At 42.3% G+C, this 27824-nt stretch overlaps 1 long non-coding RNA gene across 1 annotated transcript in view; it reads right to left on the reverse strand.

Moving 5' to 3' along the window:
• LOC123372637 overlaps positions 1–27138 on the reverse strand; it is a 48389-nt gene extending 21251 nt beyond the window's left edge. Inside the window, exons 1-2 of the long non-coding RNA XR_006580376.1 lie at positions 27081–27138; positions 19995–20084 (exon numbers count right to left, since the gene is read on the reverse strand). This is a non-coding gene — a long non-coding RNA (uncharacterized LOC123372637). The remainder of the gene's footprint in view (positions 1–19994; positions 20085–27080) is intronic.
• Between the last annotated feature and the right edge of the window lie 686 nt (positions 27139–27824).

Genomic DNA, 27824 nt, shown 5'->3' on the forward strand with positions numbered 1-27824 from the left:
TTTAAGAAGTAGGCTTTAATATATAAAGCCTAATTAACCACTCAAGACCCTGCCTCTCTCTGTGGGCACCATGACAATGACAGAGATAAGCTGAGACTTTCCTCTTGGAAAAGTCCTTAGATTTGAACACTTGAGATCAAGAGGCACTGCATTCTCAGTGGAGAATCACCACTGTGCAGCTTGCTTCCTTTGGAAGTATACCACAGCCTGAGATTGTTGGTGGCAGAGTGTGATGGAAGACTCACATTTTTAGGCAAGCATATACTTGAAGTTGGCTGGTACTTTGGAGGTTTGTTCCATCTGGTGAGTTGTGTTATTTCTCTTTAGTGTGGGAACGCTGGTTGATAACTTGTGTTTAATATATGGAATCCTCCCAGAAGCCATAGCAATGGACTCATCACACATGCTTGAAGAAATAAAATAAAGAAATATACAGCAGGGCACTGGCAGGGTGAAAAACTTCTGTTTTTGTTATACTTGAAATTGAAGTTCCACAACACCCTGCCTAAGGAATTTGGAGGGATCTGTTGAGTTCACAAGAGAAGAGTACCCTCATCAGTCATTTGATCCAGGCAGACAGCAGCCTTCTGGAAAGATCTTCTGAATGTGGAACACCCAAATACAACAGAAACTTTCTCCACCCTGGCAGCAGGAAATTGACTGCTATGACTTGGTTTTGGCCCCCATCTTACCCATAGACCTTTGCCAGAAGCTGAACAGTGGTCCTCCCATGTGACCCTCCACAAGGTTGTTAAAACGTATAAAGTTCTGCTTCCATAGAGCGTAGTCCCTAGGAAGCTGAAGCTGACTCTTGCAGTCAGAGGAGCAGCAGATGACTCAGCCCAGCCCCAAATGCCCTTTTTGAGATTTCTTTGAGATTCTGAAAGTGGACCATGATTCATCCTATTTAATTAGTGAAAGGGCAGCAGAATAATTCTCTTTTCTTTTCTTTCTGACATATGGATTGTAATGTGGCATTTCTTTACTTTAAAAAATAATGAAAAAAGAAGAGAAATCCCACTAAGTTTTAGAAAATCAAATGCCCCAACAAAACATGGCCAAAATGTGTGATTTAAAGCATGCTAATATTGTACGGTATACCACCCACAAGGAGGGAGCTAAATGGAAAGAACAGAGAATTAGACATCAAGAAGAAAGTTTCATTTTCAGATTATCTATGACATGACAATAAATTGTGCTCCTTTAAAAGAGCAAAAGCAGCTTTGAAACATTTGTGCATGAGAAACTATAAAGATTTTTTTCTGAGGCAATTCTCCCTTTGTAGAATACCCTAGATATTTTAGCAGTTGTGTATCAAAACATTAAGCTTCTGATTCAGCTGTTTTTAATGTCACATTTTGACTGCTGTAATTTTCCTCTTGCTGTGCTGCTACATATTTTTCTCTATTCCGTTCAACTAGAAACAAAATATACCTGCTTATCTCTTAGGTGGTTTAAAAAACTAATTCTCCCTCTTCCCCACCCCCCAGATTCCTGTGAACTTCACTGGCTCAATAGATACATCTTATAACCTATTGATTTTAAAATTGTACTGCTTACCTCTGGATTTTTGGCTGAAGCCATCCTACAGCCCCTGATAAATCTAATTTCTTATTTATGGATTGGGGTTTTTTTAAGCAAATTTAGTGTGCATGAAAAATGTTGAGCGGGCAAGCTTGGCCAGAAGTCCTATTTGTCCTTTGTGTTTCAAGGATTTGTCCTATTTCTCTTTGTGTTTGGTTTCATAGGCTCTTTGGTATCTCAGAAAGCCAATTATGGGGTTGAAATACTGCAAGGTATGATCTCTCATGAAATATCCATTCCCAGATGGCAGAAGTATCATGAGAAGACTAGATTTAGCTTTATTTTTGCCAAATAAATAGTTCTCTGAGGAAAAAGAGAAACTAAAAAGGCCAGTGAAAAACACGCAGACAAACAATGAGATACTTGGGTTCTTGTGGAAGCAGAATGCACAACTCTAGCAGGGACCACATCCTCTATAACTGCATCTAAATTTGCCTTTTTTCTTAAAATTCCTTACCATCTTGAATCTCCACTGATGGTAGCAACAGTAGATACCAGGTGCCTGCAACTACCAATTTTTTAAGCACTGCATCATCAGTGCTTGAAATCTGAAATGTTTTGGGCCACATAGTGGTTAGAAAACAACACCTAGTCTACACTAGCACTCTCACCATTACTAACCCTGGTGAAGCTATATTACTGGTAGCAATGGTAGGAAATTCTAAAAGAAAAGAACTAATATAGACACAGCCCATAGGTGAGAAGGTAATTCAGCTTCTGTACTTATAAAATAAATGTTCTCCTGTCATTAGCATTAATCTTTAGTGTGTTTACCCTACACCCTTCTGAACAACTCCCTCGCTGCTGGGAAGAGAGACTTTTTTTTTGTGTGTTTTGTCTTGTCAGCCTTATGTTTGAACTCAAATGAGCCTTATCTACACACAAAAGTTGCCCCATTTTCACTATACCAGCATAATTAAATTAGTACAAACCTCCAAGTGGTTTTGACTAATTGACATTTTTCAGCAAAAAGTATTTGATCAGTAAATTCCCAACCACCTCTAGTGTATACTGGTATAGATTATTCCTGTATTGGGGGTGGGGGAAGGAGAGTAAGCTTTATGGATATAAGTATATCTATACTGGTATAACTGCCTCCATACTAGGTGTTATACTAATATAACTCTTATCGGCAAGGAATTACACCCTTAACTGACATAGTTGTAGACCGGATATAAGAATTCTAGTAACAAAGGTTGTCCTCCTAGGTTACTTTAAAAGAAGCACAAAGCACTGTGATGTCTGTTCAACCTTCTTCCTCTCTGCTAAGACTGCCACAGGCCTGGTCTTCATTAAGGAAAAAAGGGGTATTTTTAACATATGTTACAATACTAATTAGAGGATTCTAATTGGTTCCACTTATGGTAATTTTTGTAATGAGGAAACCTGCCCGTAAGAAGCAGGATTGACACTACCAATCCATTTAATATATTCCACTGAGCAGCCAGATCTTATACTAATAGTGAGGACTCTCAATCTCTACTGACTTAGCTTGATTTAAATGGAGGACCTAGACAGGAAAGATTCTAGGGCCATCACTAGTGGCCTGAGCCATTCAGACCCTCAGATCCTAGGCTGCCTATTTAATTAGATATAAACAGGTTTCCAAAACCTACTGACTTCTCTCTAAACTAATCTTCCTGATGATAAAAAGTGTAATCAAAGCCATCATATGAAGTAATAACTACATGTTGCATTTACAGATCAACTTTCATCCATGGATCTCAAAGCACTTCATAAATATTCATTAACTGAGAGGCTCTTGAAAAACCTCTGTTCAAAAGATAATTATTATCTATTTATTATTTATATTATTTGTTTTAAGAGGCAACATTGTGCTCTCAGGTGTGCGGTACTCATACATTAAAAAAAACAGGCCATGTCCCCAGCCAGGTCTTACAATCAAGACAAAGCAAGATTATCCAAATTCATTTACCTGAAATTCTTTATCCAAAAGTAAGATGTTTCCAACAAGGTTTGACTGAGTATCCAGTCACACAGGCATTCTAAGTTCTACAGAACCAGAGAACTCCAGCTCTGCAAAGCTTAGGAAAGGCTGCATGAGAGTCCAGCTGACCAACTAAATGCTGCAGAAAGAGCGCTTGAAACTCTACAGGACTAAAGCTCTAGTGCAGCTCTGCATATTTTCTAAAGTCTGTAAGAGATAAGCAGCAGAGCCAGCAGGATTTAATGAAGCTAGACAACTTCCTATAACTGAGAGAGCCCAGCAGTCTTTGAAATCTTCATAACAGCTATGACTGACTTCATACTGGAAGAAGAAAAGGGTGGTGTTGTTTTTTAAACACTAACTTTTCTGATCATAAGAGCACAAAACTTTTTTAAGAGATACCATGTTTTTATATACTTTAAACTGTTCTCTTTCAATTTTATATACTTTAAACTGTTTTCTTTCAGGGGGGAGGGATAGCTCAGTGGTTTGAGCATTGGCCTGTTAAACCTAGGGGGTTGTGAGTTCAATCCTTGAGGGGGCCACTTAGGGATCTGGGGCAAAATCAGTACTTGGTCCTGCTAGTGAAGGCAGGGGGCAGGACTCAATGACCTTTCAAGGTCCCTTCCAGTTCTAGGAGATAGGTATATCTCCATTATTTATTTATTTTATAATTCTGACTTCTTTTACATGTGAAATATATTTAGATTAGGTAGACTTTGCAAAAGTGTTAAGAATTCATTTATAATTGCATTGAAGAAAAATTACAAGGTTAATAAAATGTAACTTCCTTTGCAGGGAGTTTTGGAGCTCTGAGAAGCATATTTCTAAGAAGCTCAGAGATTATTTGGGGAAAAAAACTCTTGCTTTTGTCTGTTAGTAATATCAATGTGCTTTAAGGTAAAAAATATTATCATATCCTCTATAGACAAGAGTAACACACAGGGGTCTCCTGTTAATGGCTGAGTGACAAAGGTTTAGGAGTCTACTACTGCTCTCTGGTAGATAGCTTAATCCTTTGGCTCAAGAGGCAGACATTTATGCTCAAAGTCCCAGGTTCCAACCTCACTCTCAGCCCAAGGGGAGTTAACACCAAAAAAGGGTCTCCCATTCAGCCACATAGTAAACCAATTTGCCCAAGGCCAACAGTCAGTCTTATGTAATCAGTGAATTACCAGGGGTTTGGATCAGTGCTGAATTTTGAAATCCCAGAGAGCTACTGTCTTATTCACCCCTATATGTTGTAGATAAATTGTTTTTGGGAAGAGGAGTCATAGAAGTTACATGTTTGCCTCAACCAAGACTGAGTGCTCTTGGTACCTGAGGGAGGATGAGTTTAAAATGTTTAAATATCTATTTTGCTCTTCCTTAACATCTTCAGCCCTTTCAGAGCTGAACATGTTCTACTGAAATTTCACAACTGCTTTGGAAGTTGAAGACAAATTATAGAGTTATAAGAAGACCAAGAAAACAGTTCATCTTCTTAAGAATATTAATGCATGGAGTTACATCAAAAAGCAAGTACTCTTAAGTCTAGGTGTCCTATAGCACCATGCAGTGAATTAACTACTGCACTTCCATTCAGCCCAAAAGACCTTTACTAGTTTAAGTTATAGATATGATACTTTTACCCCATTTGGAGCAATCACAAGCCTTTCACCTACAAAAGTATTTGCCATGCAGGCACATAAGAGACCAGAGTATGATATGGATCCATAGGACTCTTTGTGGGTGTAAGGGTCTGCATTGGCAGATTCCTTTGCAAAATTGTGGCCATATTTGTTTCTATTCCCAGCTATTTATAGATTTCAAATGTATTGCTAGGACACTCATCTTGCATAATTACTGCTTCATCCCTATATTGGTTATACATTTAATTGATATCAGTACTTTTATGATACTGGTACTTTACCCTGTGGCTCTATCTTATATTAATATTGATTCAGTTGCTATTTCCAAGCCATCATGACAAATTCAGTCCACAAATGTTTTCTCCTAGATGGACTGTTATTAAAAGGGTAAAAAGGAATTCAGTTAGCTAATTAGTTCACGATTGGATGCATTATTTTGTTTTTATTTTAGTCTAAAAAAATCCTCTGTTGAGACAGTACAAAGTCAAATATAACTCTACAATTCATTTGCTACTAAAAAAGAAAGAGAACAAGTACCTCTTACTCACAAACACATTACTCACTTGGTAACACAAAGCAATAAGGCCTAGATGCTCAAAGGTATTTAGGCTCCTAACTTCCACTGAAATCAATGGAGGGCTGTATACTACTTGAAAATTCAGCAGTTTAGTGATTTTAAAAAGTAGTATGTGACCATTTTACTGACTTTGAAAGTCTGTGGCAAAAACCATATTGTACCTTAAAGAATAGTCTCATGTTTCCAGCAACTTCCCTAATGTAATAGTAAAAAGTTGTCTTTTGGCCTAGATCTACATAGGTATTTAAGTGCCTAAACCCCAGATTTCAGCACTTATATCTCGAGTTTAGGCACCTAAGTCCCACTTTTGGCTCCATTGTGATCCACAAAACTCCCAGTGAACCCTGTAGGTGCCTAAACTCACTTGGGACCTATGTTTTCAGTGTAAAATTTCACTAGTCACCTATATTTCTGCCACTGGGCATGCAATCTGCTGTCCCATTCTAGCCATCTGGATGCCTATCTCAGGTCTAATCCCCAGAGTGATCATGAACTGGAAGAAGATAGTCATCTGGCTACCTAGTGATTTGCAGAGCTGATCCAGTAGGTGGCCTCTGAGCATGCCTACCACACTGGGTCTCATTCAAAATCCAGTTGGAGGAAGAGATGCTGCCCACCTTATAACTTTTAGCCCAGTGGTCAGAGTACTTGTCTGGGATGTGGGAAACCCAGGTTCAATTCCCCCTTCTCTGTCAGAGTGCGGTAGAAAGGATTTGAACCTGGGTTTCCCATCTCTCAGGAGAGTGCTCTAACTATGGAATATTTGCATGTGGGGCTCCCTCAATCTTTCCTCTTGAAGCTGTTGCACTGTGGATAAATAACAAAAGAGTCACCAGGCCAGAGAGAAAAAATGACTTTGTAGTGCAGTGATTTGGGCACCCATGTGGGAGACCCTGGATCCAGTCCCACTGTTCCAATAACTATTTAATTATTACCTGGTTTACTTCCTTGTTAGTTACATCTGCATTCAGGTGTGATTTAGTAGTCTGATCATGGGACTGGAAGTAAGGAACTCTTGAAATTCTAACCAAATGTCTGAAACACTCCTTCTGTGCCTTTGGGAAGGTCACACAACTTCTCTGCCTTAGTTTCCCCTTGTGTAAAATGGTGCAAATACTTGCCTACTTCACAATGATGCTATACAGAGCATTTAGGTAATGCCTGTAAAGTGATGTGATGATAAAAAGCAAAAATATAAATATTTACTATTATTATATCATAAATTATTTTAGGAGATCTCTGAAAGGTGAGTTGCTCATATAATTATACAACTCTAAGAGCTGGAGCTTCAAGAAAAAACACTATATTTAGTGATACTCGCAATAAACATTAGAGGAGTTGTCAACAGCGTTCCAAATTATAGTAGGGGCAAATCAGCAACAACTGATGGTCTCGCTAAAAACAAAATCAGCATTCACGCTGCACAAAAATCACTTGTGGTCGGTTTGACATACCCAGGGTACAATCTAAACTAGTGAGTAACTGTGTCACCCCTACCCTCTAACCTGGGGTGCCTTTACACTGCTTTGCTGTTGTTGCCTCCACTCCTGGACTGCTCACAAACAGCTTCTAGCATGTAAGTCACTCTCAGCTACATCAGTGTACAATTGCAACCTTTAAGTCACACCCAGGCTTTTACCAGCCTGAATTACACTGCAGGGTGACCCCAGCACAATCCCAGTCCCAGATTTCCCCACAGAAATGTGTGTCTTGTACTGCCCAGCCCTCTCCTATATGCTCATATAGCATATAGCAATACAAGCTCATATATGAAGTCTATCATTTATTAATAGAAATGATATGCACAAATTCTGTGATCTCAAATGGCATTTCCCTAACACTTCAATTCAAACACACTGGTTTAGCTAAAACAATAAAACACATTTATTAACTGCAGAGATGCAGATTTTAAATGAATACCAGTAATGATCCATAAAAGTCAGAAATGGTTACGAGAAAAATAAAGATAAAACACATCTAATCGCTAACTTAACTTACCAAACTATTTAACTATGTTAAATTCAAAGTAAAGTTTTTTCTCACCACATGCTCTCAACAGTTTTAATGGGTAAACTTCTTAGTCCAGGACCCCTTCTCCTGTATAATGGCTGTCTCCTTTGTTCCTTCTGATGCAGGGCATCAATGGACAGAGAGAGAGTGAGGTGGAAGGGGTGTCTCTCCCCTTTCTTTTTATAGTCCTCTCCCTCCTTTGAGAGGTATCGCCTATTGAGATTCAGGAGACAAAGTCTGTATGGACAGGAATCCCACCTGTTTCTTTGCTAAAAGGCAGATTTTTCGCCCACATTCCGCTTCCTGTCAAGGAATGACCATTTAGCAGGTAATGGCCAGTTGATCTCGTCTACATCTGACTGAGGCTTTAGTTTGCTCTTTATCTCTGAGGCACTGGTTTGGCCACTCCCCAGACTTAGAACATGCCTTAGTAACACCATAGAGTGGAATCTTATAATTTTACATACAATGTTGCCACGCATATTTTACCAGGATAATAATGACCAGCAAATTATGACCTTTCAAATGATACCTCACAAGGCATACTTTGTACAAAGATTATTACAATAGTGGACATGGGTATGTTTTGTCATAGTCAGCCAATATTTCTCAGGGTAGTATTAAACAACAAGACAGAGATACAATGTTTCACATTAACTCTAAAATAGCTAGAAAGAATGGAGATTGGACAATGAGTGTGGAACCCTGACATGTCATTGTGCTGAAAATGTGCAACACAGTATCACCCCTATTAACTTTACATTGTGGACCACATTTTAAGAGAAGCTGTGTCATGAACAACCCCCTTCTCATTAAAACTTGTAGAACACACACCTCATATTTACAATCTTACAACATCCATGTGGCAACTACAGCAACTATTCACTTGGAACAGTGATATTAAAAAGCACCTTTTTTATAAACAGGTAAAATCAGAAAAATATATTACCAAGAAATCCATATGAATTTGTGATGACTTAACTTGGTGAATTTTGTACAAAGTCATTTGGCAGAAAAATATTTGGCAAAACACAGTTAGGATACATTAGTGCTATAATATATGTTCCTTACTACTGAATACAATATGACTCTATATATTGTAAATGTGACTACAGGATTTGGAATATCTAAAGATTAGAGAGTTACTAATCAATATGAGCTTTTGAGGAAAAAAATTTTTACCAAGAGTTGAAACACAACACAAGTAGAATGAGAGATTAATTTATAAGCCCCCAAAACTCAGAGCCTTCAAATCAAGGATTTTTTTTAAAAAGAGGAATTTAAAATTAAAATATTTCCCTTTATTTTTAAAAGAGTATTTTTCATCTAACCATACAACAGGTAACTACACTGCACCCACCACACAATATTTGCATGTTTCTTGGAGCTTTTAAGGGCCCTCTAGGATGGCCATCTCAAAGAAGCCAAGGTATTGTTTAGTAATACATTCATCACACAGCTTCAGATCAGCCCACTTTAGTCATCTAGGTGTGTTGTCTGGTGACACTTTGGCATCCCAACTGTGGTGGCCTGTATGGATGTGACATCATCATCAAGATGGTCACCGACATGGTCTGAGATAGTGCTCAATGTGCTTGTATGGATTTGAATTTGCTACCTATAATTCTCAAAAGTGAATGAATCAAGGGCTACCACATGGGTAGAAAGAAAGGACAGGGAAGAGGATGCCCAAAAAAAAAATGCAAACTGTTAACAAAGCTCATTAGACCTGAACTAGAAGAAAATCCAGCAAAAAAGCTAAGGAGAGTGAGAAAGGAACAACAAACTCAGCCGACCAAACAAAAACCAATGAGACTGATGAGAAAGGAATCAAAGGGAAAGATGTTAAATCTGGAGCATAGTAATGAACAAGTGTGACAACGTGTGCTTGCAAATTCAGAGACTTTAAGCTATGAACTCTGCCCATGCTGCAACCAAACCACCTTCGTGTCCTGAAGATCACGCATTTTGATTGCCTTAATCACTCAAGGTGTGTGGGAATAGTTTATTGGCAACAGTCAATAATAGACCTGCAATTGTAAAGATAGGGTTCAAATGCCCTTTTCATTTAACATATTTTTATCAGAACATCTCAAACATCTTAGTGCATTAAGCCAGCTTCATCTCTCTGACCTTACTTTCCTTCCTGTTGACATTCATCTTACCAATAAACTGGACCAGTTTAGAACTGGGGCCAATATGTTTTTGTGTAGCATTGGTTTTAGTTATTAATGAGCAAAAAAAAAAGTCATAAACTTTTTCAGGTTTAAAACTATCACAGATCTTTCTCCACCAGAAACTTGAAAACAGTTAAACAAATTATGGTCAAACTGTCCTTAAAAACTCAACTTTGGGCAGAAGCTATGAATGGAAATGGTCAAACCAAAAGAAGAATAACTGAGAAAGTTATAAGCCAGTGAACAGAGAAGATTATAATAGAAGTCTACATGTAACCTTATCTATAGTATAGACATAAAAGAAAATATTTCTATCATGATTTTTAAAAATAGATCACAGTGTCTTCTTAAAGGAAATTGAGCTATGATCTGTAAAATATTTAAGGCAGTCGCATTCACTGGAGAGACTCTTTCTCCCCTTGCCACCACCTTCAGGTTGCCTCTATTAAAGAGAAAATTACCAAGGAGATATAGCTCACAGGGCGTGAATGAAAAGCCATGAAATGTCCATTGCCATTCCCCTTCACTCTCTTGCTGAATAATATAGTTTCACTGATAATGCAAATCTAGTTAGCTCACATTTTACTTTTCTTCATGTAAAACAAAGCCGAGTTCACTACTTGATTTGCAGATGCTGCAGTATGTCAATGACACTGAAGGGCATCCCAATGACTGTGCCATTACACAGAGACTGACATAAAATGCAAGATAAAATACTGCTCTGGTATTTTTTCAGAATGCACATTGCTTTTTCCTCTCCCTCTTTGTCCTTTTCCCTACTTCCCCCGACCCCCACTTCGTCCTTTCTCCTTTTTCATCTATCTAACCTCCTTTTTCAATGTTACTTTTTCTGAAAATAGCATTCTAACATGGGCTTTTCCTTACTTCATCAACTCCAATAAGGGGATATCCCAAAAGAGCCCTCCACTTCCTCAGTGATGGGACTAATCACAAAGAGTTGGATTTTGACTAGTCCTAACATGACCATACAGGGGAATAAGGCTCCCCCTTCCCCTAGGTGGCTACATTATGGCTGCTCCCATCCCAGTTCTGGGTCTGTGCAGAGTGCAGGTCCAGTGCTGCTGCTGCTGCTCCCACACATGCCTTCTTGCAAGCATATGGATGGTGGGAAGCACTGTTGAGCAAGCAAAGCCTTGGTCAACCTCCACTACCATCACCCCTGCACGTTTCTGTTGTCTCAACCAAGCAAGGTACTAACAAACTTCAACAGGACTTTATTTTTAAAGTGGAAACCTCTTTACCAAGCTGCTGCTGCACCCTCTGTAACTCTCACTCTGCCTCCTCAACTCCTCCCCCCTCCTTCCTGTTTCCTGTCCTTTCAGACGCCCAAAAGCCAGTGCTCCCAGTTCTAATAATCAAAAGCAACATCTAAACATCACATTCCCTCCTCTCTTAAGAAACTCTCCCAATTAAAATAAACATTGTTGTTCTAACCACAGGAACAAATAGGAAACAATATACTATTGGCAGAAATATTACACTGAAAACACTGTAGATACTACATAACATAGTCTCTAATCCAGACAGGTGGTTGTCTGGGTCTGACAGGCTGTCTCTCAGCCCCGGTTCCAATGCAATGTCTTGTGTTGATACTACGGTGAAGTCATCCAATACAGACTGGGTGTTGGCATAATCTCCTCTTGGTACATAGGCAGGTGCAAGATAAGAAGCATTCCATACCCGCCCATCAGAAAGTCGATAGGTGTAAGGTCCCTTCTTCTCTATGATTTTAAGAAGAGCTGTGAATTTATGGTCCTCTTAGCGTAAAATTCCAGGTTTTTGTATTCTAATGAAGGAACCGCACTCAAACTTTGGTTCCTTAGCACCCCGCCGCTTGTGTGTGAAAGTCTTATACTTTGCTTGGTTCTGTTCAACTGTTTTTCTCACATCATCCTCTGTTGGGGCCTCAGGTCATGCCTTTAACAATCTAGCAATGTTCAGTTTAGTATTCATCTATTTCCCATGAAGTAACTCTGCAGGTGATCTTTGCATTGTGGCATGTCGTGTAGCCCAATATGCTTGCAAGAAATCAGTAGTGAAGGGTATCCACAATCGCCCTTCCAGTTTAGCCGTTTGCAAACTCTCTTTCAAACTTCTGTTAAACCGTTCAATTTCCCCATTGGCTTGAGGGTAATATAGGGATGACCTTCTGTGTAAAATGTTCCTCTCTGCTAGAAAAGTTTCAAACTCCAGGGAAGTAAATCTGAAACCAGTTCTTTGGGGTTACCTTCCCTCCTAAAAACTGAAGAGAGGAACTTAATTACTATAGCAGAAGAGATTTGCGATGTAAACGCTACCTCAGTCCATTTACTGAAATAGTCTATTAAAGTGATGGCATAACGACAGTCAATTGGAGCAGTATCAAAGGGTCCTACAATGTCAATCACCACTTTTTCCCATGCAGATTCAGGAAGAAGAACAGGCTGTAATGGATGGGTACATGTCACTGCTGTCTTGTCATGCATTTGGCAAGTGACACAGGATTTTATGAGTGCTTCAGTTTGAGAATCCATCCCTGGCCACCAATACAGATCCTGTAGTCATTGTTTGGTTCTGACAATTCCTTGATGAGTATCGCGTGCCAAGTGTATGAGTTTTGACTGTAATTCTTCTGGCACAAGTAGCCGGTGTGTACCTCATAGCACACAGCCATCGAGCAAAGGAAGTTCATCCTGAACTCTAAAATAAGGCAGCAAAAATGGGTCAAGGGCCATCTCTTTGTCAGAAATTCCCATAGTTTTTGTTGAATTGGACACGCTGAACAAGCAGCTTGAAATTGTTCCCGTGTAAGTGCAGTAAGAGTGCTTGTAATAAGCGCAACTACTACATCCTCATCCTCCATTGGATCATCTGGTGAAGGCAAAGGCAGGCAAGAAAGGCAATCAGCTACCACATTTTTGTTTCCAGGCTTAAATTCCAGTTCATAATTGAAAGTGAGTAGTCTTCCAGATCATCTAGCAATAGGATATCCTGCTCTTCCCAGTCCTTTCATGGTGAGCAACATTGTCAAAGGGCTGTGGTCTGTGCTCAACTTAAACGTGCGGCCCCACAGGTAAGTTCTCCATTTTTCAGTAGCCCAGACACAAGTGCTTGTTTTTCAACTGTAGAATATTTTCTCTCAGCATACTTAGTGTCCTTGAAGCAAACGCAACAGTCCTCTCTGTGTTGTCCTCATGAAGTTGTGTGAGGACAGCCCCAAGTCCATAATCAGAAGCATCAGTAGTTACAATTGTGGGCAATGCAGGACTGAATAGTGCAAGTACTGGACTATGTACAATCAAGTCTTTCACTGTTTCGAAACAAGCTTGTGCATCCGTTGTCCACACTAAGGTTGAACTTCTCTGTAGTAATTCTCATAACAGTTCAATGACAGAAGCATAATTGGGAATGAATTTTGCATACCAGGAGGTAAGACCCAAGAAGGAACGTAAGGTTTGCAAGTCTGTTGGAGGAGGAGCATTTGAAATTGCCAGGATATGATCTGGATCAGGTTTTAGTCCAGCCTGTGAAATTGTATGCCCCAGAAAGGAGAGTTCAGTTTGTCTAAATTTGCATTTGGACCTATTGAGCTTGAGGCCTGCTTTGCTGATGCAGTTTAGGACAGACTGCAGGTTATTGTCATGCTCCTCAGTAGTATTTCCAAACACGATAATATCATCCAAATAGCACTGAATTCCATGTTGATTCTTCAGAATCAATGACATTTTTTGGAAGGCACTTGTGTTCCATACAGTCTCACATCAGCCCCGTTTAAAACGAAATAGTCCCTCATGTGTAATAAATGCTGTGAGGTCTCTGCTATCTTCATGCAACATAACCTGGTGGTATGCGCTCTGCAAATCAAGAGTAGAAAACATCTTTGCTCGATGGAGTTCTGCAAATACTTCTTCTGTGTGAGGAAGAGGATGGCTGTCAATCACAATAGCTTTATTTGGCTTCAGCTGTAGCTGACTCAATCTGAGTAGCAATGGTTATTGCTTTTTCTAGTGTAAGTTGTGGTTCTAGAAGTAAGCGTTCTCTTAACGAAGCATGGTTGTTTTCTCAATGAGCTGGTCTCTAATCATCTCATCTGCCATATTCCCAAAGTCACAAGTTACAATCAGACTCCTCAGGGAAGCAATATACTGCATTATAGTCTCCCTTGGTTTCTGCTCACACTGGCGAAATCTGTAGCGATTAGCTACTATGTGATGGATTGGATCACAGAAACCCCCCTGGGAGCTGCCAACTGATGTGCCAAGACTACTTCTATCTTTGTTTTCCCTGCCAGCTCGGGACTTCAGCACCCTGTCTTGCCGAGCCAGACACTCTTGTCTACTTCAACAAAGACCCAGAGTCTGAATCACCTGCCCCAAAGCTTCAGGTTTACCTGAAAACAGCTCACAGAAGTGTGCTTGTCTTTAGCACCCAGATGCCCAACTCCCAATGGGGTCTAAACCCAAATAAATCCGTTTTACCCTGCATAAAGCTTATGCAGGATAAACTAATAAATTGTTCGCCCTCTATAACACTGATAGAGAGATATGCACAGTTGTTTGCTCCCCCAGGTATTAATACATACTCTGAGTTAATTAAAAAGTAAAAAATGCTTTTAATAAATATAGAAAGTAGAATTTAAGTGGTTCAAAGTAGTAACAGAACAAAGTAAGTCACCAAGCAAAATAAAATAAAATGCGCAAATCTATGTCTAATCAAATTAAATACAGATAAGTTCCTCACCAGTTCCAGAATGCTCCCTTTTACAGGCTAATCTCCTTTTAGCTTGGGTCCAGCAATCACTCACACCCCTTGCACCACTGTCCTTTGTTCCAGTTTCCCTTAAGTATCCTGGGAGGCGTGGAGAGGCTCCTTCTTTAGCCATCTCAGGACCCTCATAGAGGGGTCTCCAGGTGTTTAATTAGACTCTCTCTTGAGGGTGGAGACCCCCTCCTCACCCTGTGTAGAATCCAGTCACAAAATGGAGATTTGGAATCACATGGGCAAGTCACATGCCCACGCATGACTCAGGACCTGCAGGTAGCAGTCATTACCCACATGCTATCTTGGATGTCCTCAGGTAGACTTCTTATGTGGATTGGAGTCTTCCAAGCTCTTTTGTCTGTTAAATGCTTCCTGATTGAGCACATTCTTTTCCCAAGGAGTGAACAAATGTTCTAACTAAGGCTACTTAGAAATCAAGCAATTATACAGCCAATGTTCATAACTCTGAACACACAAATGGTGCCTGCATACAACTAGGATGAACATAACCAGTAGATCATAACCTTTACATAGATATGTTATGTGGCATATGTAGCGAAACCCTATTCCAGTTATATCATACATATATAAGCACCCCCCATAAAGCTTTATGGGGTACACTGTCACATACTATATTCACTTTTGGCACAAAAATGCAGTGAGTGCAGTCTCATATTTATCATCTGCAAGGGGAAAAGTGTAAAATATATGCTGCCCTTCTGCTCCAAGGCAGTGGATTAGCAGAGCATGCTTTCTTACTTCAGAAATCTCTGTAGCACTGATTGCAAGCAGATAAGTCTCAAACATATGGATCCAGGCAGTAAAAGCAATTGGAGGCTCACCTGGGCTTTGCAGAAAGAGTGCAGGTAGTTTTCAGAGGCAGAAGATCCATCCTCGTCGCCAAAATGTTGTATCAACCAGGCAAAGTACTAATAAACTTCAACAGGACTTTATTTTTAAAGTGGAAACCTCTTTACCAAGCTGCTGCTACAGCTCCTCTGCCTCCTCAACTCCTCTCCCCTCCTTCCTGTTTTCTGTCCTTTCAGACTCCCAACAGTCAGTGCTCTAATAATCAGTTCTAATAATCACAAGCAACATCTAACCACCACAATTTGGCCTACAGAACTGGCTGGACACAAAGCAGGAAATAATCTGCCCCCTTTTAATTAATGATTTCTCCCTTTCCCTCTTCCCCTCCTCCAAAGAACAAGAGTGAAGTAGAGGAGAAATTGTGACTCCAAGTGTCATCCAGGGGCAATGCAGCTAAATGGTGTCCCTTACTCATAGCTAAGCCTGAAGGTTCCATCTATCCCAAAGTTGTTCTGAGTTTCACTCTAATTTCTTCCATATTTTTTCATCCCCTTCTCCTTTGTAGCAAAGGTAGCAAATGCTACATTCACTGTGTAGCACAGAGAACTAAACAGCTTCCTTAGACTGCAGTAACACTGCAAACTGTCAGGCATGATGCATCCACTTTATCTCTAAAGAAAAAGAACCTGTGGTAAGCTCTTCCATACTCTATCTTCAGTTAACATGTGTGTGGTGAGAGAGACCAGTGATAAATTTACATGTGTAAACAGTAGATGCTCAGAAATTTGAAAATCTGAAGGTCAATATTTAAGGGGCATATTGTCCCCTTCTATGTTAAATAGCTGTGGAAGAGAAGAGAACTTTCTGTGAAAACTTAACAGCTCCTGAAGGAATTTAGTTCATCTCTCTGGAAAAATTTGGAATGAGTAACAGTGCAGAATGAGCAGGTGCAGCCTAAAATCCACACATAGGATAGAAGTCCCGTTCAGAGCAAATACTAGATGCCTCTGATCTCAGGCCATGTGCACGTAACCATGCTGCCTTGATACGGCAATCAGCAGCACCCCAGAATTAGCAGCACAGCTACATTGCTGTGCCGCCATTGGCCCCCTGAAGGCAACTGGTTTCACAGGGAATGTAATGGAAGTTAATTCTTATTTCGTGGTAAATTTAAACATAGGCTCCATAGGTTTAAAAAGGAAACCTGCTATTTAGATTGAACATAATGTAGCTGACTCTTCTGTCCACTGTTCCTATGGTCACATCCATATTTTTCACATGTTGTGTTAGACATGTTCAGCTGGTGCACAGCAGCAGGTGGAGTGGCATATTGTTATAGAAAGACACCACAAAGATGATTTTCTCTTCCATGCAGCCTCAAGAGCACTTTTGGCTACAGCTTAGGTCCATCTGCTCCCTTCCTAACTGTGTGGGTAAATGGCCCTAAGTGAATATTAAAGCCCAGAATTGTCATTATGAAAGGCCCACCTTTTTCTCAGCACCTAGACTTTAAGCTCAGACTCTGGTGATTTTTCTGAAATGGTAAATTCAACCCAATAAGCATTGGAGTGGGGGTGAGGGAAAGTGGCCTAAAGACAGCTTGATAAGTGTTCAATTGTGAGTCCAGAAGTTTACAAAAAATTGAGTGATTGTGGTGAAAATGATGAAAGCTGTAATTTTTATTACACTTGACATTCAGCAGTGGTCTTGGTTATTGTTCAAACGCTTCTGGGAAATGCTTTTTATAGAAACAAGAGTGTTGAATTTTTTTTCCATTTCCATAGAGCACAAGCAATAAAAGAAAAAGACAGACGGTTATACTTGTTCACCTGGTACATCTGAACCACAGGAGGGTACCCATTTGTTATCCTATAGCAGCAGAGGGAGTCATTCTAAATATGTTCATAGAATCCAGCCAGAGGCCAGAACCCAGAAACATTCCCTAAATGGATGGAAGCCAGACGGTCTCTAAAATGGCCAAGAAATAATGAATGTAAACATAATGCCTCTCAGGCACATATTCTAAGAGCTCTCTAATGGTGGCAATAGATATGGGAAATAATTTATATAAGAACCCACTGTGACTTTGAGGATGAGAACTGGAAAGAACAACAGAGTCACAGGAAGGTGGGAACTGGAATTGATCTAGAAGAATTATTTATTGAAAATAGGGACAAATTTCAGGATTGCACAAAGTCAATAGGAGGCAGACGTCTCTCATGCCAGGGCTAAGTTTGTCCCAATATATTTAAACAATTAAATGTTGGACTATGGGTGAAATCCTGGCTTCTCCTTCAAAGCAAGGAATGTTTCTAATCCAGACCAGTGCTGCTGTAAAAAAGGGTAAGGATCTGGGACCTCTTGAATGCCAGAGAGTTCTGCTTATGGGGCGCTTCCTGTATCCCAGTGAAGGTTTGGGGGCAGATCAGGAGCCAGGGGCTTATGGGATCCACTAGCCATTCTCCTCTACAGTGAGGAGCAATTCATGTAGCTGCCACAACCCAGCTCTACTATTGTCTAATGGTCAGGGTGACTGGGAGACTTCCTTCTTGGAGCACCTGTGGAGATCCTCAGCATCCAGATTGGCCACTCAGGTAGCATGCTGGCTCTGTATAGAAGCCTTTGAAAAGATACATAAACAGATACAGGAAGATAAAGGTTTGTCAAAGAAGAAATTGTAAACGTAAATGAGGGGCCAGGAGCACTTGAACACAGTTTACTTGTACTGCCAAGGCAAGGAAAGGAGCTTGAATTATGAAGTTCATTCTCTACTGAGTATGTGGAATTAATTTCTTATGTTTATTGCAGTCACTGTGCAATGCTGGTTGTTTATTGTACTTTTCTGGGAACCAAACCCTCCTTGTTTGTTTCAAGTGTATCATTTTAACAATAAACATCATTGTCAAAACAGCTGAGGCTTTCTGGTTCTATGGCACCTCCCTCTTTATCACAGGCTGGATGGCCTGTACCTTTACTTGATGTCAACATTTTCCAGAGTGCTGAGATTTTATACTACTAGGAGCTCAGCATTTGGAAAAAAAAGCCACTGATCCAAAGGCCAAATGTATACTCAAAAGCCTAGCACTAGGTACTTATTTTTTAAAACCCTGACCCTAAGTTTTGCAACAAATACCTGTGTAGCTTCAATTATTTTTATTTCAATATTAATTCCCAGCTCCAGGCCTTTAAGTACCCCTTTGGTGTACTCCTATCTCCTTTGGCTTTTCCATAGGAAGGGATGCTATAGCACATCATAAATTTGATCTTATTTGATTAGTGTAGTTGACAAGCATTTGGATCACAAGAGGAAGCATTATTAGCGTTTCCAGTTAATACTGATAAAATGCAACCAAAACAAACATGAGAATTAGCATTTGCAAATCAAACACAGAAATCCACAAAAATTCACAATTCTTGCAGTGTTCACATTTTTGATAAAATGGTAATTTCCCCAAGTATAATGGGGACAGGAGGGAAGGAATTAGGGCAAAACTGTTAAAGAGAAAGATATAAATGCCAGTCACCTTTTTAGGGCCTGATTCTGATCTCACAACTGGACAACACACAGTTTTTGTACTGATATAACTATTTCAATTAGATGTGTGATTTTTTTACCTAAATGGTTATGCCAGTACAAAAACTGTGTGTAGGGAAGCAAAACAAACTATACCAGTATAAGGCACCTTTATACCGACATAACTGCGTCCACACTAGTGTGTTAGTACCACTTTAACTTTGTCAGTGGAGTTAAAGTGGTACAACTTGTCTATATACACAAGACCTAAATCAGGAGTAAAGTCATTAAAAATCAGTGAGTAGCACTAGTGTGAAACCAGTATGAGACCAGAATTTTGGGCCTGATTTACTATGCGTTGGTCCCAGGGGAGGCTCTATGTTTTTTGCTGCCCGAAGCACGGCAGTCAGGCAGCCTTCGGTCATGCGGATTCGGTGGCGGCTCTGCGGGTGATCTGCTGGTCCCACGCCTTAGGCCTCCCGCAGAAACGCCGCCGAAGGCTGCCTGACTGCCGCCCTCACGGCGACCAGCACGCCGCCCTCCGCGGCTTGCCACCCCAGGCCCGCGCTTGCTGTGCTGGTGCCTGAAGCCACCCTGATTGCTCTTGCTTTACTCTGGTGTTACTGCACTGAAATTAACTGAAGTAATGCAATAATGAATCAGACCCATTAATTACAAATTTTGTTCTGTAATGTTCAATTTATGGAACCAAAATATTCTTACCAATAAACACCAATTTGCCTTACTATTAAAAAGTCATAACTGCCATAAAAATAAATCTCCCAAATAGAAAATAAATACGAGAAATTGGAATTAAGATACAATGTTAGCATATAAATGACATAAGGAGGGGACTGACTGAGAGGGAGTGGTCCCCTAAAGCTTGTATCTCCGGTTGTGTTGAAATGCAGATGTACATAGTGCTTTTAGACCATATGCATTAATGATTGCTTTAAGTAGTCAAGAAATTATGTTGACTCACCAGTAAAACAGTGCATTTAGGATGGAAGGTTGCTTGTCATCCTAGCCTCAAATGTGAGTGTACCGTTTGTTCAGAATGTACACAGGTGATCTGTGAGAAGGGGACAGGTCAATAAACAAAAATTCACAGAAGCTCCAGGGACCCCACCACAGGTCCAGTGGCTCAGCGCTCCAGGATCCCCCCGTGACTGACAGTTCTTGCCCCACTGCCATGCGTCTGAAGCAGAAAATGTCATGGAGGTCTTTAAAAGTCATGGAATCCATGACCTCTGTAATATAATCTTACCCTTACTCATTAATAACAAAAATTTTACTGGCCAAGTCTGGCCCACATCCTGCAGAGACGTGCACATGGACCTTGAGAGGTCATCTAGTCCAATGCCCTGCACTCGTGGCAGGACTAAGTATTCTCTAGACCATCCCTGACAGGTGTTTGTCTAACCTGCTCTTAAAAATCTCCAATGATGGAGATTCCACAACCTCCCTAGGCAATTCAGGGTCAAATTCGGAAGTTTTTAAATAAAAAAATGTCCATTGACTTCACTGGGAGTTTTGTGAGAGTGAACACTAAGAGATTTTCACTTTAATGAAGACTCACAAACGTTATAAATAAGCAATGTCTTTATTGAGGGCTAGCTATTCAAAAAGAAGAGAAAAAAATCAATCTTAGATTCAATTACACTAGTAAATGGAAGTTCAAATAGACTCATAATTGTTTAATCTGCAGCTTGTGGGAGATCTATAGGATGCCAGTTCACATGGCTCCCTGAAATCCTTAACAATTTCTCTCCTTTAAAAAGTACAAGAGAAAAACCAAGGGTTCTGTCCAAAGGAAATGATTGACCCCCTTGCATTTAAAATGACTCATCTAATTAATAGTGATGCTCATTAAACCCAATCTCTACATTAAATAAATGCAGCATAATATACATGGAGGAGGCATAGCTTGGTGGTTTGAGCATTGGCCTACTAAACCCAGGGTTATGAGTTCACTCCTTGAGAGGGCTATTTGGGGATTAATCCAGTTCTGAGCAGAGGTTAGACTAGATGGCCTCCTGAGGGTCCTTCTGGCCTTGATATTGTATAATGTTAATTCTGTTAAATGTATAATATCACACACACCCCCCAGATATCTAGCAATATGTCTGAAATGTGACTTTTATAATACTTATTAACATCAACCTGTAAGACAAATAGGAAAAAAAGAAAATTCCTCAATCTCTGGGGTACTCAGAGTCAGGGTTAAGCACTTGGGTCTGGTCTTCTGAGGTTATTTTAACCTGAAGATGCTGTGCAGACTCTGTCTCCTGTGTATCTAATTTGGAGCTTTCCTGCAATACAGTGTTACCCCTTTTTGACCCGAGCAGCTAGTCAAGTGCCGGACCCTGGGTCTGTTCCAGTTGGAAGTAGAAATCGATGGAGTCTGACATTTTCTTTGATTCAGTCTTGCTTATTTACAAGGAATGTACAAAGTCTTCCTCTGAATGCAGGAAGAACAAAAACCTAAAGGAGCAGTTTCTTAGCTTACAGCTCCAAGCCTGTTTAGTTAACAGACCCAAAAGCTCTCTAGCTTTTTCCAGGGTCACACTGGGTTCACAGGGTACTGCTTGGCTTTCTTGCATATTGCATCTCTCTTCATTCTTGATCCAGATTTTTCTTCTTTAGTTGAGTACCTGCACTCGCATCCAGGAAGAAATACAGTTAAACCCTGTTATCTCGATGGCCTAGGGGTTTGCCAAAAGCCATCGAGATAACCAATGATCGAGATAAACCCCTATCCACCTCCCAACCCCCTCCCTGCCCCCTTACCGCGCTGCCTGCACGTGGCTGGATCCGGCAAAGCGGAGCCGGGCGGACGGACGGACGGACAGGCGGGCGGGGAAGCGGAGCCGGCGGGCGGGCGGCAGGCGAAGCCGGGACCAGGTATGTGGGGCGGGGACGGGCAGGGACCAGGTATGCGGGCCGGGCGGGCGGGCGGGCGGGGACAGGCAGGGACCGGGTATGCGGGGGCGGGGAAGCGGGGACCGGCGGGCGGGGAAGCGGAGCCGGCGGGCGGGCGGCAGGAGAAGCCGGGACCAGGTATGTGGGGCGGGGACGGGCAGGGACCAGGTATGCGGGCCGGGCGGGCGGGCGGGGACAGGCAGGGACCGGGTATGCAGGGGCGGGGAAGCGGTGACCGGCGGGCGGCAGGAGAAGCCGGGACCAGGTATGTGGGGCGGGGACGGGCAGGGACCAGGTATGCGGGCCGGGCGGGCGGGCGGGCGGGGACAGGCAGGGACCGGGTATGCGGGGGCGGGGAAGCGGTGACCGGCGGGCGGGGACGCGGAGCCGGCGGGCGGGCGGCAGGAGAAGCCGGGACCAGGTATGTGGGGCGGGGACGGGCAGGGACCAGGTATGCGGGCCGGGCGGGCGGCCGGCGGGGACAGGCAGGGACCGGGTATGCGGGGGCGGGGAAGCGGTGACCGGCGGGCGGGGAAGCGGAGCCGGCGGGCGGGCGGCAGGAGAAGCCGGGACCAGGTATGTGGGGCGGGGACGGGCAGGGACCAGGTATGCGGGGCGGGGGCGGGCGGGCGGGGACAGGCAGGGACCGGGTATGCGGGGGCGGGGAAGCGGGGACCGGCGGGCGGGGAAGCGGAGCCGGCGGCGGGCGGGCGGCAGGAGAAGCCGGGACCAGGTATGTGGGGCGGGGACGGGCAGGGACCAGGTATGCGGGCCGGGCGGGCGGGCGGGCGGGGACAGGCAGGGACCGGGTATGCGGAGGCGGGCGGGGAAGCGGAGCCGGGCGGACGGGCGGGCGGCGAAGCGGGGAACCGCGGGGCTGGGGAGCCGGGGAGTGGGCGGCTGGGGACACGGTGGGTCGGGGACGCGGGGAGCCGGGCGGCTGGGGACGCGGGAAGCGGGCGGCTGGGGAACCGCGCGGCTGGAGAGCCGGGGAGCCGGCGGCTGGGGACACGGTGGGTCGGGGACGGGCTCGAGATATTAGGGTTCGCCAAATCGACATAACGGATGAGAAACTCATAAGCCAAAGAGGGAGTTTGGCGGTTCCACTTGTAAACCGTCGACTTAACAGGATTGGCAAGTTAACCGAGGTCGACATAAATGGGTTCGACTGTATATCTTCTGGGGTCCTTGCAGAAGTTTCTTTCATTTTACTGTGCTCTAGATACTCTCCTTTTCCTTTGTATCTGGAACTATAAAGCTAAATAGTGTCCTGTAGTCAATTCTGATGAATTTGCCAATCCTCTGATGTATGTACAACTGTTAGAGAGTATTTGATGGAAGGTGCTATGTATTGTATGTGAGATTTGTAGTTGTAGCAGTATTAGAGATAATTGGGAGTTTTCCATCAAATTGATTGTTTTGACCAAAAATGCAGTTTCAGCAAAATAGAAATTTTACTTGGTCCTGCCTCAGGGAGAGGTGCTGACTTCTTGAGGTTCCCGTCAGCCCTACATTTCTATTAAACTAAGTTATTTGACATTTCTGATTCAAAGTTTTTTGGAATTTGCATAATGCAAAATTTTGATATTTGACTTTTTGTCACAATTCAGGACAAAACAAAACTTCCAAATACACAAATATCTGGTGAGATGGAAAGTCCAATTTTTGCTCAGCTCTAATTATTATTGTAAGTGGTACTGGTAGTGCCATCTAGTAATTAAGGTTGTCTGACACTTCCTATTATGAAACACCGTTTTTCAGTTGCTTATAACTTTACCAAACTTTAACCATTAGGACTGAAGCATTCCAGGCCAGATATCTGCCTCAGGCTGAATTGTTTTGAAAAGCTTCAGCAAAAATGGTTCAGTTGTTTATAAAAACAAAATTAGAGAAAAATGTTATTTCACCAAGTTAAAAACAATTCTTATAACTGTTTCGTTGGGAAGTTCTAGCACCTCCATGTTTTGGAGCAGAGGATTGAAATTTGCCAAGGGATCACCATCACATTTTCCAGTTCCCTGGGAAGGAGGATGGTAGTGGAGACAGACTAGGATGGAGAGGAACAGAGGGGATGGGAGACTGAGATTTGGGGTGGAGACTAGAACTGGCTGCACAAGGAACCTGTGTGGGGGAAAACTGGGATGAGGAATCTAGGGAGAAAGGGGGAAAGGAATCCAGGAGAGCTGGCTGTATTTTAAAGAATCCTTATTGAGGTTGCAGGAAAAAAACATCCTGATGTGTAGAAAGAATAGTAAATATGGCAGGCGACCAGCTTGGCTTAACAGTGAAATCCTTGCTGATCTTAAACGCAAAAAAGAAGCTTACAAGAAGTGGAAGATTGGACAAATGACCAGGGAGGACTATGAAAATATTGCTCAGGCATGCAGGAGTGAAATCAGGAAGGCCAAATCACACTTGGAGTTGCAGCTAGCAAGAGATGCTAAGAGTAATAAGAATTGATTCCTTGAGGACCTGCTCCATAATTTTTTCAGGGACTGAGGTGAGGGGGGAGGGATAGCTCAGTGGTTTGAGCATTGGCCTGCTAAACCCAGGGTTGTGAGTTCAATCCTTGAGGGGGCCATTTGGGGATTGGTCCTGCTTTGAGCAGGGGGTTGGACTAGATGATCTCTTGAGGTCCCATCCAACCCTAATATTCTATGACTAGCCTGTAGTTCCCCAGATCCTCCTCCTTCCCTTTTTTAAAGATGGACACTACATTAGCCTTTTTCCAGTCATCCAGGACCTCCCCCGATCGCCGTGAGTTTTCAAAGATAATGGCCAATGGCTCTGCAATCACATCCGCCAACTCCTTTATCACTCTTGGCTGCAGTGCATTTGGCCCCATGGACTTGTGCTCGTCCAGTTTTTCTAAATAGTCCCGAACCACTTCTTTCTCCACAGAGGGCTGGTCACCTCCTCCCCATACTGTGCTGCCCAGTGCAGCAGTCTGGTAGCTGACCTTGTTTGTGAAGACAGAGGCAAAAAAAGCATTGAGTACATTAGCTTCTTCCACATCCTCTGTCACTAGGTTGCCTCCCTCATTCAGTAAGGGGCCCACACTTTCCTTGACTTTCTTCTTGTTGCTAACATACCTGAAAAAACCCTTCTTGTTACTCTTAACATCTCTTGCTAGCTGCAACTCCAAGTGTGATTTGGCCTTCCTGATTTCACTCCCTGAGCAATATTTTTATACTCCTCCCTCGTTTGTCCAATTTTCAACTTCTTGTAAGCTTCCTTTTTGTCTTTAAGATCAGCAAGGATTTCACTGTTAAGCCAAGCTGGTCACCTGCCATATTTACTATTCTTTCTACACATCGGGATGTTTTTTTCCTGCAACCTCAATAAGGATTCTTTAAAATACAACCAGCTCTCCTGGACTCCTTTCCCCCTCATATTATTCTCCCATGGGATCCTGCCCATCAGTTCCCTGAGGGAGTCAAAGTCTGCTTTTCTGAAGTCCAGGGTCCGTATTCTGCTCCTCTCCTTTCTTCCTTGCGTCAGGATCCTGAACTTGACCATTTCATGGTCACTGCCTCCCAGGTTCCCATCCACTTTTGCTTCCCCTACTAATTCTTCCTGGTTTGTGAGCAACTGGTCAAGAAGAGCTCTGTCCCTAGTTGGTTCCTCCAGCACTTGCACCAGGAAATTGTCCCCTACACTTTCCAAAAACTTCCTGGATTGTCTGTGCACCGCTGTATTGCTCTCCCAGCAGATATCAGGGTGATTAAGTTAATCTCTTATTAAGGCCTGGTCTACACTGGGGGGGGGGTCGAACTAAGGTACGCAACTTCAGCTACGCAAATAGCGTAGCTGAAGTCGAACTACCTTAGTTCGAGTTACTTACCCGTCCTCACGGTGCGGGATCGAAGTCCGCGGCTCCCCTGTCGACTCCGCCACCGCCATTCGCGGTGGTGGAGTTCCGGAGTCGACAGGAGCGCGTTCGGAGTTCGATATATCGCATCTAGATGAGACGCAATATATGGAACTCCGAGAATTCGATTGCTACCCGCCGATCCGGCGGGTAGTGAAGACGTACCCTAAGAATATGACAACAATGTACAGCAATGGTCAAAAAGGGCTTACAACAGTGTTACCATATTATTTTGGTCCATCATTCTAGTTTGATTGTAAAAGGGATTTTACAACATGTGGCAATGCATGCTCATGTAACTAATATCAGGATTAAGCTCTAAATTGGAATACGTAAAACATTTGTTTTGAGAAAACATCGTTTTAAAATGTTACATTTTGGCTGAAGGACTCAGACCATCTTTAAGGAATCTTTAAAGAAGATTTTTCAAATTGGTGCCAACATTTAAACAATGAAAAAAACTAAGATATAAACAAGCTACTCTGAAAGTATATAGCCATAGTCCCCTCACTATAATTATTGGAGCCCTGAATATGTGCTTAGCACTATGGAGTATTCTCAGACATTAATTATCTTTACCAATTACTGCATTTAAGATATTGTTTTTAAAAAAGCTTTATTTTTCATAGCCCAGCTTCTCTATCAGCTTAATTCTGTAGAGAAACTGTAATCCGCTGTTTATGCATTAGTCTCTTGGCATGGAAATGATTTTGATAATGTGTATGGAATGGTATGATTTCATATGAATAAGTTGATAAGAAAAGATGGGATATAAGAAGAAATTCTTGATGAAAATATCTTTGTTTGATGCTAAGACAAACTTTAAAAAGGGGGGAGGAGTTGAGGGTAAATGGTGAGAGAACCCAGGAGAAGCCCTCCAAAACACTGAAGATTTGCAGTCAGCTGTGCTGAGTCTGAGAGGGCACAGATGGCCTGTGACTCACTTTAGCGCTGTATCCATTAATAGAGCCAGCTTGATGAGCATTTGGTCAGCCTCTGAATCTCTTCCTAGTAATATCAAGTTTCTCTTATTTGTCATTTGGGTTTATTTTTTGCAGTTCCCTAAAATGGTAGCTACTATGTAGCCCTTACCTCCAAGGCACCTTTTCCTATGGGTTCCATAATTACTTGCTTAGATGCCACTTACAGGACAGTCCTGTTGTTGTCAGATGGGCTTTTGAAATATGTTCTTGGGCCCTAAGACATGCTAGTCATATTGCATTTGTTACTAGAGCAATGTAGACTTGATTCATATCTCGGAACTAGTTTACTCACAATTCAGTCCTTATTGTGACATTTCAGATAACATTTCTAAAGTTGCCCGGCTCTCTGCTTTACTCACAATGTAGTTTTTGACAGTGTTTAGTGGCTAGGGCCACCATGAATAATTCTTCTGTGAATCACAGACATTTGTGATGTAACAACTGGACTCTGATTCCATTGAAAACTCCACCAATATGTTCTGCCCTTTTAAGGGTTTTTTATAGACTATAATAAAACCACTACAAAAGAACAGTCTAATTCTAAGCACTGTCCCCTTCCACTGTGTGCAACACACTAGTTTTTGAAGTAACTGAAAGAATTATTTTTTAGGTTCTCACTCTGCCAATCTCAGTAGAGATTGTCCAGTTTGGCCGATGTACATAGCAGAGGGGCATTGCTGGCATATGATGGTGATGGTGTCACTGGTGTAGATATGTGGGCAGAGTTGGCATCGAGGTTTGTTGCATGGATTGGTTCCTGAGCTAGAGTTACTATGGTGCAGTGTGCAGTTACTGGTGAGAATATGCTTCAGGTTGGCAGGTTGTCTGTGGGCGAGGACTGGCCTGCCACCCAAGGCCTGTGACAATGATCCCACACTTTCACAGGCTTTGGGTGCCCACATATCTACACCAGCGACACCATCACAGGACCTAACCAGATCAGCCACACCATCACCGGTTCATTCACCTGCACGTCCACCAATGTAATATACGCCATCATATGCCAGCAATGCCCCTCTGCTATGTACATCGGCCA

Source organism: Mauremys mutica, chromosome 6, assembly GCF_020497125.1.
Source record: "Mauremys mutica isolate MM-2020 ecotype Southern chromosome 6, ASM2049712v1, whole genome shotgun sequence".
In the NCBI taxonomy this organism is placed as follows: Eukaryota; Metazoa; Chordata; order Testudines; family Geoemydidae; genus Mauremys; species Mauremys mutica.